This window comes from Ochotona curzoniae, unplaced genomic scaffold, assembly GCF_017591425.1.
Source record: "Ochotona curzoniae isolate NIBS_2020 unplaced genomic scaffold, NIBS_Ocur_1.0 contig_3622, whole genome shotgun sequence".
Lineage (NCBI taxonomy): Eukaryota > Metazoa > Chordata > Mammalia > Lagomorpha > Ochotonidae > Ochotona > Ochotona curzoniae.
In genome coordinates this window covers 20,744,929-20,760,749 of record NW_024465926.1, presented here as the reverse complement: position 1 = coordinate 20,760,749, position 15,821 = coordinate 20,744,929, and the positions used below count along the sequence as shown (strand labels likewise).

Sequence of the window (15,821 nt, the reverse complement as noted above, 5' to 3'; positions counted from 1 at the left end):
CAACAAAGTTCCGCCCCGCTTCCGGTGGCGTAACCCAATCCCCGACTCTCTTCGCCTCCTTGAGCCCGATGGAAATCCGGTGTCCCCGACAGCAAACTGGAGAGGCTTGATTGGGCCATTCACCGTTCTGCAAGGGGATTGGCCAACTCACTCTTAGAGGGTGGGCCCGGCTGGCATGTCATGTGGCACTGTTCTTGAGCGATGATTGGCTGTCAAGGAGAGGGATTGCCACCGAGGAAGGGGCGTTTTCTAGGGGGTTGAGGGAGGGCCTGGGCGGTACGAAGCGGGGGTGGGCCCAGCGCGTAATGGCAGCGCTGTGCCCTCGCGTCCATCTTTACCGCTCTCTCGGACCTGTCACAAAGGAGTCGCGTCGTTACCGCTGCCTGTTCCCTCCGGTGGGCCTGGGAACTAGAGAAAGTCAGTGCCGCAGCCCTGCCGTGCCGCTCTGGGAAGACCGGTGGGAACGCGGGGCGGGAAGAGTCCGGGTGCTGGGGTCGTCTGTGAGGAAGGGGAACAGCCATTCGAACCTGGGGCGGGGAGATCTGCTTGGGGTCGGGGCAGACTTCAGGAAGGGCCCCGGGAGAGGCTGGCGCTGGGCAGATCCTGGGAAACAGCCAACAGGGATCTCCTCCGGGGCCCGCGCTTAGGGCACCTGAAGAGGTCCTGGAAGAGGGTGTTCCCCGTTTGGGGTGGGGGGAAGGTCTTGATCCGGAGGAGGTTCTCGGGAGTTACCCTTCCGAGGCTGCGGCCAGCGGGGCCCAGGTGAGGAGACAGGTTATCTCCCGTGGAGGCTCCTACCGAGGAGCGCTCCTCGAGAAGGTGCTGGGGCAGAAGGGGTAGATGGGAGGGCGCTTTGGGATGGTTTCGTTTAATGGAGCTCTGGGTTTGGGTGGCATGGGTGGGAGGCAGACCTCCCCTGCGGTGATTTTACAAACGCTTTGGGGTTAAGAGACACCTCAGACAGAGGGGGGGACGAGGAGGTGGGAGCCAGAGCTAGCGGATTTCCGCACTCCGGAGGCCCAAGCTAAAAACTGGGTAAGGATCTTGGGGAGAGGGATTTGTGGGCGGACGTGGGGGGAAAAAAGACAGTCCCGTCTATAGGAAAGCCCGAATGTGGGGAGTAGTGAGAAGGCATCGGGACTGACCAGGGCTCCTCTCTCTCCTTGTCTGGAGCCCGGCCAGTTGTGCCAGATACAGGCTTCAGCTGCTTCTCGGTTCAGTGGTGAAGTAGGTAGGGGTGAATCCATCCCAGTAACACCCCCTACCCCTACATCCGCGTTACTCCAGATGAGGCGTTTGTCAGCCTCGGTTTCTCTGCCTTGGAGGGCCCGGGGTCGAGACGCTGAGGTTGATCGTGTCCGGTTTAGCTCTCTGAGGTTGCTCTCCCTGGAGTGTTGTACTTTGAACTTGGAAGTGTCTGTTACTCACTTGGGAGGTGAGTCCTGCAGTTTCCCAGGCCCCTTAGGTCCCGTCTGAGTGTCCATAGTGGAGTAACTTTTCCTCCTTCCGTCTCTGCTGTGCAATTAACAGAGTGCTAAAAGTGCACTATCCACTACAAACTGCCAGTAAGGCACGATCATTCTACCACCGGTGGGGTTACTGTTGAGGATGGAAAGTGAATGCGCTTTCTGGACTGTAAAGGAGTGTGTAGATATAAAGGACTGGCATTACTAAAGTCCTCCATCGCCTGGGAGAGCCCTATTTTGCTGAGAGCTTCAAGGTTCACAGCTCCTTAGGCCAAATTATAATCTAACCCCAGCCCCAGCTTCAAACCCTGCTTAGATGAGGGGGAAGGGATTTCCAGTTTTTGCCCCTAGTATTTTAATTTACTTTGAACTTCTGATGTTACAGGGTAGGAGTTAGCTCTAAAATATCTTTTTCTTCAGAAGATTTTTGCCTGACAGCTGCAACTTTCCTCCCAAGTAACCTGATCTCAGTGTTGTAAACTGCCTCTTTTGTTCTGTGTATGTGTAGATTATGAATGGGGGATTCTGGAGCCTTACACACACACACACACACACACACACACACACACACACACACACACATACACACACACACACACAGGACTTAAGGAAGTTTATAGAAAAAAAAATGGAGCTAATGAGGCTAACATTATGGAGTACCACGTTAAGCAACTGCCTTCATTGCTGGCATTTCATATGAACAAAGATTCAAGTCCTGGCTGCTCCACTTCAGATCCAGCTCCCTGCTAATGCATTTGGGGAAATAACAAAAGATGGACCAAGTCCTTGAGCCCTTGCCCATATCTGGAGACCCAGATGAAACTCAAGGCCCTGGCTGTTACAGCCATTTAGGGAGTGAACCAGAGTGTGGAAGATTCTCTCTGTAACTCTGCCTTTCAAACAAATAAACACTTTAAAAAAATAAGATTGAGAGAGAAATTTATTTTGGTTTAAAATATTGTGAGATTCTTGCAGATTTTTTATCATATGCATTTTCATAAACATTTTGAAAACCCTTCGTATGGATGAATTTCACAGTGTTTTGCATCAAAGCTAACTTGTTTTAATTCTGTTTTTGATTAAGTTTTTGGAGTACTTTCTCATGTGTGTATAAATGTCTATATTCATGGTCTTGGGATATCTACCAATGAATATCATGCCTTCTCCTTTGTCATTTGCAAATAAGACAACCTTTTACTCTCCATGCAAATTATGGCTCGTTTTGACAGCTCCAGATGAAAAATTATGAGGTACATTGGAGATTGCATTCCGATTCTTTTCGTACTGATTCTTTTTCACCTTACGTAGAGTTTGTGTTTCTTAGGATGACATCTCGTTTTGTAGATCCCTCTGTAAAATACTTGTGTCTATATATGATATTCATTAGTATTGGACTAGTGGCATTTGTTAGAGCTGACTTTCCAAATATTGGATAATTGTTACTTTTGAAGTAATACTTTTGCTTTGTTTTGTTTTCAAAGAGGATCTGGATTTCCTGTTTTTCTAAGCTTATACTCCATGGGTCTTTTTAAAGAATCACCATGGTGATTTTGTGGACTTTGATTCCCCAGGATACATGGTGTTCTGTCTCCCTGCTTAATGTCTTTCTTTGACCTGTGTTTTGCTGTTTTCACAAGTCCTTGTTATTTCTGTACTCAGTAATATTTTTAAGTTATTGATTTATCAAAAGTTTTCCAGCTTACTCTGTGGACTTTCTCTGCTTTGTCAGCAAAATAATTTTTCATTTACCAAGTATCAAGGGAGAAGTAATAACTTAAGATTTGAGATAGCAGTGTGCTATACTGTAGTGAACTGGGACAAAGCAGCTACTCTATAGTATGTTTTGGCAAGAGTTTAACAACAACAAAAACTTGTTCCTGCAGCACAATTATTTACAATAGACTGCTTGAACTCATGAAATTAATTCATTCTGTAAAGAATTGTATAAAATTTTCTGCATAATGAAAAAGTAAAAGATCACTTTGCATCCTTTATATAATTTTAAGGATTGATTTAATTTAAAAGGCAGTTACAGAAAGAGACAAACAGCTCTTCCTTCCAGTGGTTTTGTCCCAATTGGCTGCAGTGTCAAGCCTGGGCTTAGCTGAAGCCAGCAGCCTAGAACTCCATCCAAGTTTCCCATATGGGTGCATGGCCCAGGTATTCAGCTAATATGCTTTCCCAGGCATATTAGCAGGCAGCTGAATAAGTTTGATTCCCTAATATCAGTATGGAGAAATTATTCAGATTTCTTGAGGATGACTGACACTATTATACTACAGTACCTTTAAAAAAATTTTTTTAAAGGTTCATTTTATTTTTATTGGAAAGGCAGATATACAGAGAGGAGAAGAGAGACAGAAAGATCCTCTGTCCGATGATTTACTCCCCAAGTGACTGCAATGGCCGGTGCTATGCCAATCCAAAGCCAGGAGCCAGGAACTTCTTCCAGGTCTTCCACATGGGTGTAGAATCCCAAGGCTTTGGGCTGTCCTCAACTGCTTTCCCAGGCTACAAGCAGGAAACTGGATGGGAAGCTGGGAGCTGCTGGGATTAGAACCAGCACCCATATGGGATCCCGGTGCGTTCAAGGCGAAGACCTTAGCTGCTAGGCCACGCTGCCAGGCCCACCCTTTAAAATTTTTATATAAGAGGCAGAAAGTTTTCCATCTTCTGGTTGCTTCCTAAACGCCCACAGTGGTCAGGGCAGGCCTGGGGTTTGAATCAGAAGCCTATTATACAATCCATGTCTCCCACATAGGTGATAGGAACCCCAATTCCTTGAGCCATTGCCACTGCTTCCCAGGGACAGAAATGGGGGAAGCTAGACTTCTGAGCCAAAGTGAGGAATCTAACCAAAGCACAGGTGTCTTAACTGCTACGCTAAACACCTGCTCCTACAGCAGTTTAAATTGGAAATTTTCTGTTTTGTGCTGGGATCTTTGTAAAATAAAATGTGATAGTGATATGCTTGAAAAGTGAGTCTAGTCAATAGGTACTATAAATGGGAAACATAATGAAACCAGTAATCTGTTTAATCACATAGCCAGGAATCTATTCAAAAGAGTTATTTGGGGATAATAAACTACGGCTTTAGCTTCTCTTCAAGCTTTTTGGAGTTCTCAAGATGTTTAGTATTTGAATTTGGATATGTTTTTTTCTGATGTTAAAATTCGAAAATTGAAAAATAGAATAGTGAAGACATGATGAATGCCGAAACTTAAGCCAACATTTTAGAGGAGACTTACAACTTTTAGGAGGAGTGCAAAGAATGCATACTTTCCCTTTGTTTTATTTCTAAGTCCACTATTGAAGCACTTTTTTTTTTTTGCCAGCCTTTATGGCAAGAAAATAAACAGTACAAATTTGTTATATTTTGCTTTCAGGGTCGATTCCAAATGGAGAATGGTTGCCATTTAGATATATAAAGGTAGTGACCATCGATAAAAATGTGTCCTGAACCAGATGAAGTTACCTTATAAACCACGGTGAAGGCCCAGGAAGAAGCCCCTTTTGTTTCTGAACCTTTGATAACTAAGAAGACATTGAAAGTAGCAAGGAATCAATGCATTCTTTAGATCTGTTAAGAAGTCAGCACTATGTGTAGCTTTCCTGTTTTTGAAATCATAGTTTTCAGGCACAATTTCACAGGTTCTATACATCTCAAATAGAAGCTTTGAAATACCTTACTCAGCAAGTGTATTATTACCTCATAGTTTAATGTTTCAGTGTTAGCCCTCTGCCTCCTGAAGAATTAAATTTCTTCTCTGTGTTTCCTTAATGCAGTGAATCCCTAAATACGGTTCTTGCCCCACCCCACTTCATGGGAATTACAGCATTCTTTTTTCCCTTCAGCTCTTACTGCTTTACAGTTGTTCAGACTTAAATATATCCAAAGGCTATGTATTAATAACCTAACAACTCAGTTATTAAAGGTTCACCAAAACATGAGATTCGTTATACAAAACTAGAATGATATGAGAGTTTGGTGGCCTTTGCTGTGTTTTTCTCCCAATAAGTCTGTCCTGATTAACTTAGCATCATCCCAGAGCTGCTTCTGCTGCATATGCTATAGGGAGTCCTGCAATAATCAGGGAGTGTTTAGTTTTTTTTGGGGGGACATCATCAGTGCTATCTCAAAATGACCTTGGCTTCTTGTTATGATTCACTGTTTTCATTAGAATTACTATTTTGCTTCACCCTTATCGATTCAATTTATGGCTTTTCATGATGCAGAGAAGGATATTTTGTACCAACCAAATTTTGGCTTTAAGACGTGAATGGATTGCAATGCAAGGTCAAGTCCTCTATTCCCTTTTTCCTAATAATAACTTACATAGTCACTTAAAAATTTGCTCATGTGGGAATACTTAAGTGTTCCCAAATTCCTTTTTTGCTGGAAAGTGGGTGAAACGGATGGTCTCCTCCAGTGGACTTGGTGCTTTGTCCAAAGGCCCTGGGTAGGCCACTAAGACTGTTAGTTGCTACTGCCCTGTGCCCCTCACCCCGGATCTCTTTGCCATCCTTACTCAACATCTGGAATATATCTGTCGAGGTTTTGCATCTTTGCTCACTGCCTGGCATCTAATCACGAGACACATGGCTGTATTTATTGAATGGTATTTCCTTGTTTTTCAAAGTGGTAAATATTTTGGAAACATTTGCTGTTTTATTGAATTTCTGACAAGTCCTAATAGTGTCCAATTGAGCTTGCAGTGGAGGGTTTATTTAGATACTATTTTGAGTAGTTGTCCTTAAAGTGAAGCATTGCTGTTGGTACTGCTTATGTATTTTGTTTGACTTTCTTAATAGCAAAGTATTTCTATTGCAGAAAAACCCGCTTTTTCAGTTTTTGTGTGTGCCTGAGGAAAAGCAGCTATATGATATCCTGTTATTTGGTTTTCCAGGGAGAAATTCCCAAACAGTAAGGAAAATGACATTTGTTTTTCTGCCCTGTCCTGCAGCCATCGTTAGCACTTACCTCAGATCTTCCTTAGTGTTTCCTTTATGGTTCTAAGACAAGTTTTCCAATCCTTGAGACTTCAGACAGGGATTATTTACTTTTTCTTCCTTTTTAACTATTATTTGCTTCTGGAAATTCCTTACCCTATTCCAGGCCTAAATTCTATTTTTAAAGCATTTTTTGAATACTAAAGTGATTTGTCTTTGCTCCCTTGTACTGTTTCAGGTCAGGATCATATTCTGTAATTCTGCCAGCCCCACAACCACAGACACCACTGCTGCTAAGCTTAAAACAATTTCAACATTTTAGGAGGAGTCATTTAGAGATACTTTCCCCCCTAACATTTCAGTCAATTCTCTGCATTTTTCTGAGAGGTGAAATTTCTTAAACCAACCTCAGTATATAAGGGTCATATCAATCATCCCGTGCTTTCTCCTGGAGTATAGAAAGTTAGTCTGGGAAAAAATAGTATCTTGTGTCATTTAAATAGCAAGCACCCCCATGTTGCTGTGAAGTAGATAACTTTGGGACACCAGGGAGGCATGTTTAAACATCCTCTCCAGACTATCTTTCCTTTTAGAGAAAAAGTGAGATTCCTGTCCCTTAAACCCCAGGAGTTGGTTTAAGGTCCTTCACAGACACCAGAATCCAAGAATGCTCAAGTTGCTTGATTACCTTACATAAAAAGGTGTAGTATTCACACCTAATCTACGTGCATCCTTCTATGTACTAGAAATTATCTCTGTAGTACCATTAGGCCTAATATAATGTATTGCTTTAAAAATAGTTGTTAAGCAGCTTGGAACATAATGACAAGAAAAAGAATCTGTACATGTTCAGTGTTCGGGAGAAATACAATTTTTTTCTCCTATATTTTTCATCCACAGTTGGTTGAATATACAGATCACCCCAGGACAGGGAGGGCTGACTGTATTTCCTCCACAATAAAATGCTAGGTACTTTAGAGACAGAAACACCCTTGTTGAAATATCTTTAGGTACTGGCAAGTATACTCTTGAAATATAGCTGCTTTTTTGCAATACAAATAGTCTTGGTGACTTCAAAGTTTTTACCATTTAAACACCATCTGCAGCGAGAAAATTGTGTCTTTAAGTTGTCCTGCAGGATATTTTTAAAGCAAACATATTTCTGGGTATATTGTCTATGTTGATCAAGCTTGAGTACACAGATGTACGTATTTAACAGAACACAATACATATGCTTAAGATTTAAACAGCTCATTGTAATATTAACTTCCCAAAACACTCAATTCTACTTTGTTATATGCATGCTGAGTTACTTAGAGGTAGGTATACTAGTGCCTGCAACTTATTTTGAAATATTTTAAAAATTGGATTGATGATGAATTTAGATATAAATAGATATGTGATAAAGCAAGTACGGAAAAATGTTATAGAATCTATTTACAGTGAATTTTAATACTTCTTTGCTGTATGTTTGAAATTTTTCATAATGAAATGGTGGTAGGGGCCTGACATCGTGGCAGCCATCCCAGGCTTCCCATATCGGAATGCCAGTACAAGTCTTAGCTGTTCCACTTCCTAGTCAACTTCCTATACTACATGCCTGGGAAGGCTGTGGAGGATGCCCAAGTACTTGGACCCTTGTCACCCATGTGGGGAGACCCAGGATGGAGTCTAGGCTAGATCTATGCCAACCTTGGCTGTTCCAGCCATTTGAGGTGTGACCCAGACAATGGTTCTTTATCTCTTCCTGTCACTTTGCTTAAAAAGTGAATGAATAAATGCATACAGTTTTTGCTAATTACTGATAAGGGGATGGTAAATGTTGACATCACTGCTTTAGGGGACAATTAATTTTTTTAAAGATTTATTTCATTTTTATTTGAATGGCAGAGTTACGGAGAGAAGGAAAGGCAAAGAGAGAGATTTTCCATCCATTGGTTCATTCACCATATAGCTGCAAAGGCTAGAGATGAGCTGATCCAAAACTAGAGCCTGGAGTTTCTTCCAGGTCTCCCAAATGGGTGCAGGGGCCCAGGGACTTAAGCCATCCTTTACACAGGCTACAAGCAGGGAGCTGGATGGGAAATAGACCAGTTGGGACAGGAGCCGGAACTGGTGCCATATGGGATGCTGGCACCACAGGTGGAAGCATAGCCTACTATGCCATGCTGACAACCCTGGAAAAATCTAATTGCTAATCCATTTTTCTAATGACTGAAAATCATTAAAATTTCTAGTATGTATTGTTTAAAGGACTGTTTGTTTATTTGAAAGGCAGAGTGACACAGAGAAGGAGGGGCAGGGATGAAAATATCTTCCATCCACTGATTCTCTCTCCCCAACAACCTGGGCTTCATCAGGAAGCAACCAGGAGCCTGGAATTCCATTGGGTTCTCCCATGTGGGTGACAAGAACCCAAGTATTTAGACCATGATCTTCTGCCTCTCAAATGTGTTAGCAGGAAGCTGGATCAGAAACACAGAGCAGACATGACTGGAATCAGGCCATCCCAACCTGTGGCTTAATCTGCCACACCTCAAGATCCCTCCTCAAAGTCTACAATGTATCATAGGAAGGTATTTGAAAAGTTTATGGGAAATTAAAACAAGTTTATCTTGATGCAAAAAATGTACTCAAATCCATGCGTACTTCTTTATCATTGCATTTTCCATAATATTTTTTTGAAGACTGCTTCATATATTGCTGTTCTTGTTAGATTTAGCTTTGGCTCAGGGAATTGAGAAAGCACTGATTGCTCTGACACTGTTTTGAAATGATGAGGTGAAGATAACAGCAAACATAATTTTGTACCTGGAGTCTGGTTTTGCTGCCTTTGGGTTGTTCACTTTTCCTTTCTTGGCAGCATATTCCTAAAGTATCATTTCCAGGGGGAAAAAAAAGTATTCTTCCTGTCACTTGTCTGTATTATGAATAAAAGCAAATACTTGAAGAGATGAATCATTGATTCCTGGGCCAGTTGTCAGAAAGGGTTTGACCAGTTGGTCAAATGTCTCTGTGGTAGCTGGTTGTGATGTGGATGTCTGTGCTCTGCCCTGACAGTGAGTATCAGAACCTCTTTCCTTGAAACTAAACTTGCCAAAACTCTAAGTTTGATACTAAGTTTTCCCCTCTCAGAGCAGCTTTAAAAAAGAGGTAAGGACAGGCTTTCAGTCTAGGAGTTAAGATGCCCACATTCCCATATCCGAGTGCCTGGATTCAAGTCCCAGCTATGATCCTGATTCTAGCCCTCCTGCTAGTGCTCACCCTGGGAAGCAGCAACTGATGGCTTGAGGAACTGGCTTGAGGTCTCACACATGGGAGACCTGGACTGGGTTCTCAGCTACTACCTTTGCCTCCCACCAGCCCTGGACACTGCAGGCTCTGGGGAATGAACCAGGGAATGGAAATGCACTTGTTTTTCCCTCTCTCCTTCTCTCCAAATAAATAATTTTTATATTAAAAAAAGAAACATGCAAAATTAATCATAAATGATATGGAAATAGGGGAATTTTTATTTTTTAAAACATGTTTGTTTATTTAAAGGAGAGAGAGTGCTATCTTCCATCCACTGGTTTGCTCCCCAAATGCTCGCATTCACCAAGGCTGGTCCAAGCCAAAACCAGGAGCCACATGGGCATCAGGTGCTAACCTCCTCTGCTTTCCCAGGCACATTAGAAGGCAGCTGGATCAGAAACAGAGCTGCTGGACTTGAATCAGTGATCTAAAATTGAATGCCGACATTGCAGACATTAGCTTAGTTTACTGGCCCTGGTTTTAACCTTTTTGTTAAACAGTAGAGGATCAAAAATAATGCCATCATTTTAGAGAAATAGATTCAGAGAGGAAATGCTTGATTATAACCCTTGCAACCAATGGATTATCAAGAGTATAATAATTTTAAAGGCATTACCATTTTGATGATAAGAAATTTCTATATTAAGCAATAGTATCCAGTGATAAGAATTATTTTATCAGGCCCAGCGCAATAGCATAGTGGCTGAAGTCCTCACCTTGAACGTGCGGGGATCCCATATGGGTGCCAGTTCATGTCCTGGCAGCCCCACTTCCCATCCAGCTCCCAGCCTGTGGCCTGGGAATGCAATTGAAGACAGCCCAAAGCCTTGGGATCCTGCACCCACATGGGAGACCGGGAAGAAGCTCCTGGCACCTATCTTCGGATTGGCTCAGCTCTAGCCATTGCGGCCGCTTGGGGAATGAACCATCAGAGGGAAGATCTTCCTCTCTGTCTCTCCTCTTCTCAGTATATCGGCCTTTCCAATAAAAATAAATAAGTCTTTAAAAAAAAAGAATTACTATATCACAGAGGGTTTTTATTTAAATTATGTCTCTACGTTTTTCCTTTTTTTTTTTTTGTCTCAAAATTAACTTTTAAATCCTGGAAGTTGATATTTTTTAAAGATTTATTGTTTTTTATTGGAAAGGCAGATATACAGAGAGAAAAGGAGGTACATAAAGATCTTCCTGGTTCACTCCCCAGTGGCTGCAGTGGCCAGAGCTGAGCCAATCCAAAGCCAGGAGGCAGGAGCTTCTTCCATATGAGTGAAGATTCCCACGGCTTTTTTTGGGTCATCCTCGACTACTTTTCCAGGCAAGGAATTGGTTGGAAACTGGAACAACCAAGACACAATCTAGCGCCCTTATGATATCCCAGCTCAAGGCAAGTATTTTAGCCACTGAACCATCAACACTGGGCGGTGCATAGCACTTTCACATCCATTATATTTTTTAATTTTTTAAAATTTATTCATTTGAAAGATTTACAGACACACGCACAGAGGTGTTCTGTCCACTTCCCAAATGGTTTAAAGACCGGGGCTGGATGGGGCCAAAGCCAGGAGCTTCTTCCAGATCTCCCATGTGGGTATAGGAATCCAAACATTTGGGCTATGCTCTGCTGCTCTTCCAGGAGCACCACCAGGCAGCTGGATCCAAAGTGGAGTGGCCGGGACTCAAACCGTCATCCATACGGAGTGCTGGCATCATAGCAACAGCCCTGCCTGCTATGCCAAAACACTGGCCTTTCCTGATTTTTACAGCAAACTTTCTACATAAAAAGTAAAAGGATTGGGCCTCGCATGGTAGCCTAGTCGCTGAGGTCCTCGCCTAGCATGTGCTGGGATCCCATGTGGGCGCTGGTTTGTGTCCTGGCAGCCCCATTTTCCATTCAGCTCCCTGCTTGTGGCCTGGAAAAGCAGTCGAGGATGGCCCAAAGCCTGGGGACCTTTCACCCATGTAGGAGACCCAGAAGAAGCTCCTGGCACCTAGGTTCAGATCGGCTCAGCTTCAGTTGTACAACGACTTGAGGAATGAACAAGTGGATGTAAAATCTTCCTCTCTGTCTCCTTTCTGTAAATCTGACTTTCCAATAAAAAATAAATTTAAGAAAATCTTTTTGCTTTTTTTTTAATGTTTTGAATAGAAAACTACAGAGCCTCAAAGGGGTTATAACAGAGTAACATCAAATTACTAGTATTGTTGAGAAATTCTCCTGTAACAAAGTTTCTTCATTAAGTAGTCAGGGGATAAATTGTTGCATGGGCAGAACTCTTCGTGTCAGAGTCAGCCATTCCTTTGTGGAATCTACAAATGCTTCAAAATAGAATTTCTTATCTTTTTTTTTTTAAGATTTATTTATTTTTATTACAAAGTCAGATATGCAGAGAGGAAGATCTTCCGTCCGATGATTCACTCCCCAAGTGAACCACAACGGCTGGTGCTGCGCTGATCCGAAGCCAGGAACCAGGAACCTCCTCCAGGTCTCCCACGCGGGTGCAGTGTCCCAAAGCCTTGGGCCATCCTCAACTGCTTTCCCAGTCTACAAGCAGGGAACTGGATGGGAAGCGGGGCCACCGGGATTAGAGCTGGCGCCTATATGGGATCCTGGTGCGTTCAAGGCGAGGACTTTAGCCGCTAGGCCATGCCTCCGGACCCTCTTTCTTATCTTCTTAAAGTTCTGTACTGTGTACACCTCTATACAGTAAATTGTGGTATGTATGCATTTTCATCAAATACCACAAACTCTTTTGGATACAGATAAGGAACATTTACATGCTTCTGATCATCCATCTAGACATGTATTGACTTTCCCTAAACATGTACTGTACTTACAGTGTGCTGACAATTGGATCTCCAGGAAACCAGCAATCCTGATTTGTGGGGTTTTCCTTTTCTGCTCTGTAAATATTCTCTCCGTGGCCAATTCCAGACTCCACAAGATGGTGATCTTATGAATGTAAGTTGGGAAGACGCATTTCCCCATCAGTAAACCTTGGTGGGCCAGTGTGAGTCCCAGCACCTGACTAGCTGAAAGTCTGTATTAATCTGTAAGGGTCTTAAAACAGCATTTGCATGAAGTGTATTTGAGCGTATAGATTTGGATTTAGGTTATCTTTTGCATATTATCTGGGTTCCTTGATGTTTTTACTTAATCTACAACCAGTTTAAAAGTGGAGAAATGGGACCTAGCATGGTAGTCTAGTGGCTAAAGTCCTCACCTTGCAGGTACTGGGATCCCAGCTGGGCACCAGTTCTGTCCCAGCAGCCTGGCTTCCCATGCAGCTCACTGCTTATGGTAAAGCAGTCGAAGACAGTCCAAGGCCTTAGGACTCTGCACCCGCGTGGTGGGAAGACCTTGAAGAAGCTCCTTGACTCTTAGCTTCTGATTGGCTCAGCTCCAGCCATTGTGGCTACTTGAGGAGTGAGTCACTGGACAAAAGATCTTCCTCTCTGTCTCTCCTCCTCTCTGTATATCTGACTTTCCAATAAAAGTAAATAAATCTTTTTTTTAAAAAAAAAGGAATGTAAGAAAATACTTGCTTCCTACCCTTATTTTACTGAAAAACTTATATAAGTTTTATAATACATATAGAAGAGCTGTATGGGACTTAGTTAAGAATTTAGTCAGCTAACAATCTGTCAGCAATGTACCAAGGAATTGCTCCAAAATAGTATTTTCTGATTTCAAGTGAACAAAATAAGTTTTCCTTGTATCCCCCAAATAAGACTTCTCTTTTAGAGTTGGAGCTTTGTTATGTCACGGTGAAATTGAGGAAAGGTAGACATGCTTTCTGTTCTTCAGGGACCTACAATGTAGTGGGAATAAAAACTTACACAAGTAGTCATCTTTAAGGACAAACATTTGCAGTATAATTTTGAGATATGAAATAAAAATTACGGGCCTGGCACAATAGCGCAGCGACTGAAGTCCTTGCCTTGAACGCACTGGGATCCCATATGGGTGCTGGTTCTATCCCAGCAGTTCCACTTCCCATCCAGCTCCCTGCTTGTGGCCTGGGGAAGCAGTTGAGGACAGCCCCAAAGCTTTGGGACCCTGCACCCAAGTGGGAGACCCGGAGGAGGAAATTCCTGACACCTGTCTTCGGATTGGCTCAGCTGCAGCTGTTGCGCTCACTTGGGAAGTAAATCATCAGACGGAAGATCTTCTCTCTCTTCCTCTCTGTATATCTGCCTTTCCAATAAAAATAAATAAGTCTTTAAAAAAAAGAAGTAAAATTACAATTAGCCATTTTTCATTCTGATCTATCTGCCCTGGATGACGTTCCCCACAAGCCGAGAATGTGTAGGTTCATTATAATGCTTCAGAGGGTGAACTTGCCGTAAACCTATGAAGTTACTTTTTCCATTGCATCGCGATATACTGTATAACTAACTGGAGGATGTAACTTTGTTCTAGTGGGTATTTGGGCTGACTTCTCAAAAGGACAGCATTGAAAGATAGTTTCAGTTCATTTCTTTACCTTCCAAATAAACATATTTTTGTTTGGTTTGATTTTAGTTTGACTTTTGTTTTTATTTTTCCAAATAAACACGTTTAAAGTTAAGAATTTAAGTTCCATGGGCTAGTGCTGTGATGCACTGAAGTAAGCCACCACCTGTAATGCAGCTGACGTCCAGTACTGGTTTGAGTTCCAGCTCTTCTGCTTCCAGCTCCCTGCTAATGTTCCTGGGAAAGCAATAGAAAATAGTCCCCGTGCCTGGGACTATGCCACTCGTGTGGGAGACCTGGGTGGAGTTCCTGGCTTCTACCCAGGCCATTGCGGCCATTTGGGAATGAGTCAGTGGTTAAAAGATTTCTTTCAAGTAAATAAATTTTTAAAAATTCAAGATCTAATAAACCTTTTTTTTTTAAAGATTTATTTTTATTATGTTTTTATTGGAAAGGCAGATATACAGAGAGGAGGAGAGACAGAGAGGAAGATCTTCCATCCGATGATTCACTCCCCAAGTGAGCACAACGGCCGATACTATGCCGATCCGAAGCCAGGAGCCTCTTCCGGGTCTCCCACGCGGGTGCAGGTTCCCAAAGCTTTGGGCCGTCCTCGACTGCCTTCCCAGGTCACAGGCAGGGAGCTGGAAGGGAAGCAGAGCTGCCGGGATTAGAACCGGCGCCCATTTGGGATCCCGGGCATGCAAGGTGAGGATCTTAACCACTTGCGCCACCGCGCCGGGCCCTAATAAACCTTTTTTTAAAAAGATTTTAAAAATTTATTTGTAAGGCATAGTTACAGAGAAAAAGAGAGGGAGAGACACAGAAAGGAAGAAAGAGATCTTCCACCCAGTGGCTCACTCCTCAAATGACTGCAAAAGCCAGAGCTAGGAACTTCTTTCCATGTCTCCTGAGTAGGTGCAAGAGCTCAAATACTTGGGCCATCTTATGCTGCTGTCTCAGGTACATTAGCAAGGAACTGAATCAGTAGTGGAACAGCCAGGATTCTTTGCCCATATGGGATATATGGAATGCTGTCATTGTCTATTAAGCCCCAATCCAAGCCTCCAAACTGCTTTCCTCATCAGCACTCTCAATATTGTTCCTTATTTATAATTATTGGCATTAAACTATATAGGACCCTCTATTCTCTCTCTCACTTTGTTTTCTGAGACATAAGCTCACTTTGACATTCTCAAATCAGTTATTTTTAGTACTTGATTGGTATCCCTTTCTGCAGATTAGGTCTCCCTTTCTGCAGATTAGGTCTCCAACATATGTAGATGGAATCTTTGCACCTTGTGTCCCATCCCACTTTCCAAGGCTCCAAAGTCCGAAGGAAACTATACTCTTGTCCCTGGAATAAGGAGAATGTCATTACTTTGACTCTTTGTTGGTTTAAAATGTATTCTCTTTAAAGAAAAAAAAAAAAGTTTCAGCTTAGTCTTCACATCCTTCTACTATATACTTTGGCCACACCTTTTTAAATGCAGTATTCAAATTTTAAAGATAGTCTGGCTGATTCAGGGGGCCAAAAACATCAGCAGTGTTACTTTGCTCACTGTTGCTGTCTTGATAGAATGAGAGGAGATAATGCCTGCCTGTTGCCTCTCCTCTCTTCTTTTCCTCTCTGTGGTCCTTTGCCATCCCATCCCTTC

General features: G+C 42.6%; 1 protein-coding gene across 3 annotated transcripts in view; it reads left to right on the top strand.

Moving 5' to 3' along the window:
* The first annotated feature begins 258 nt into the window (after positions 1-258).
* The window catches only part of RSPRY1 (ring finger and SPRY domain containing 1), a 46,214-nt gene continuing 30,651 nt past the window's right edge, over positions 259-15,821 (top strand). Inside the window, exon 1 of one of the 3 annotated variants that reach the window (XM_040982651.1) lies at positions 259-417. The gene's annotated coding sequence lies outside the window, so the exon portion shown is untranslated. Of the gene's footprint in view, positions 458-12,345; positions 12,670-15,821 lie in introns of those variants that run through there. The other 2 variants (XM_040982652.1, XM_040982653.1) reach the window with 2 other exon arrangements.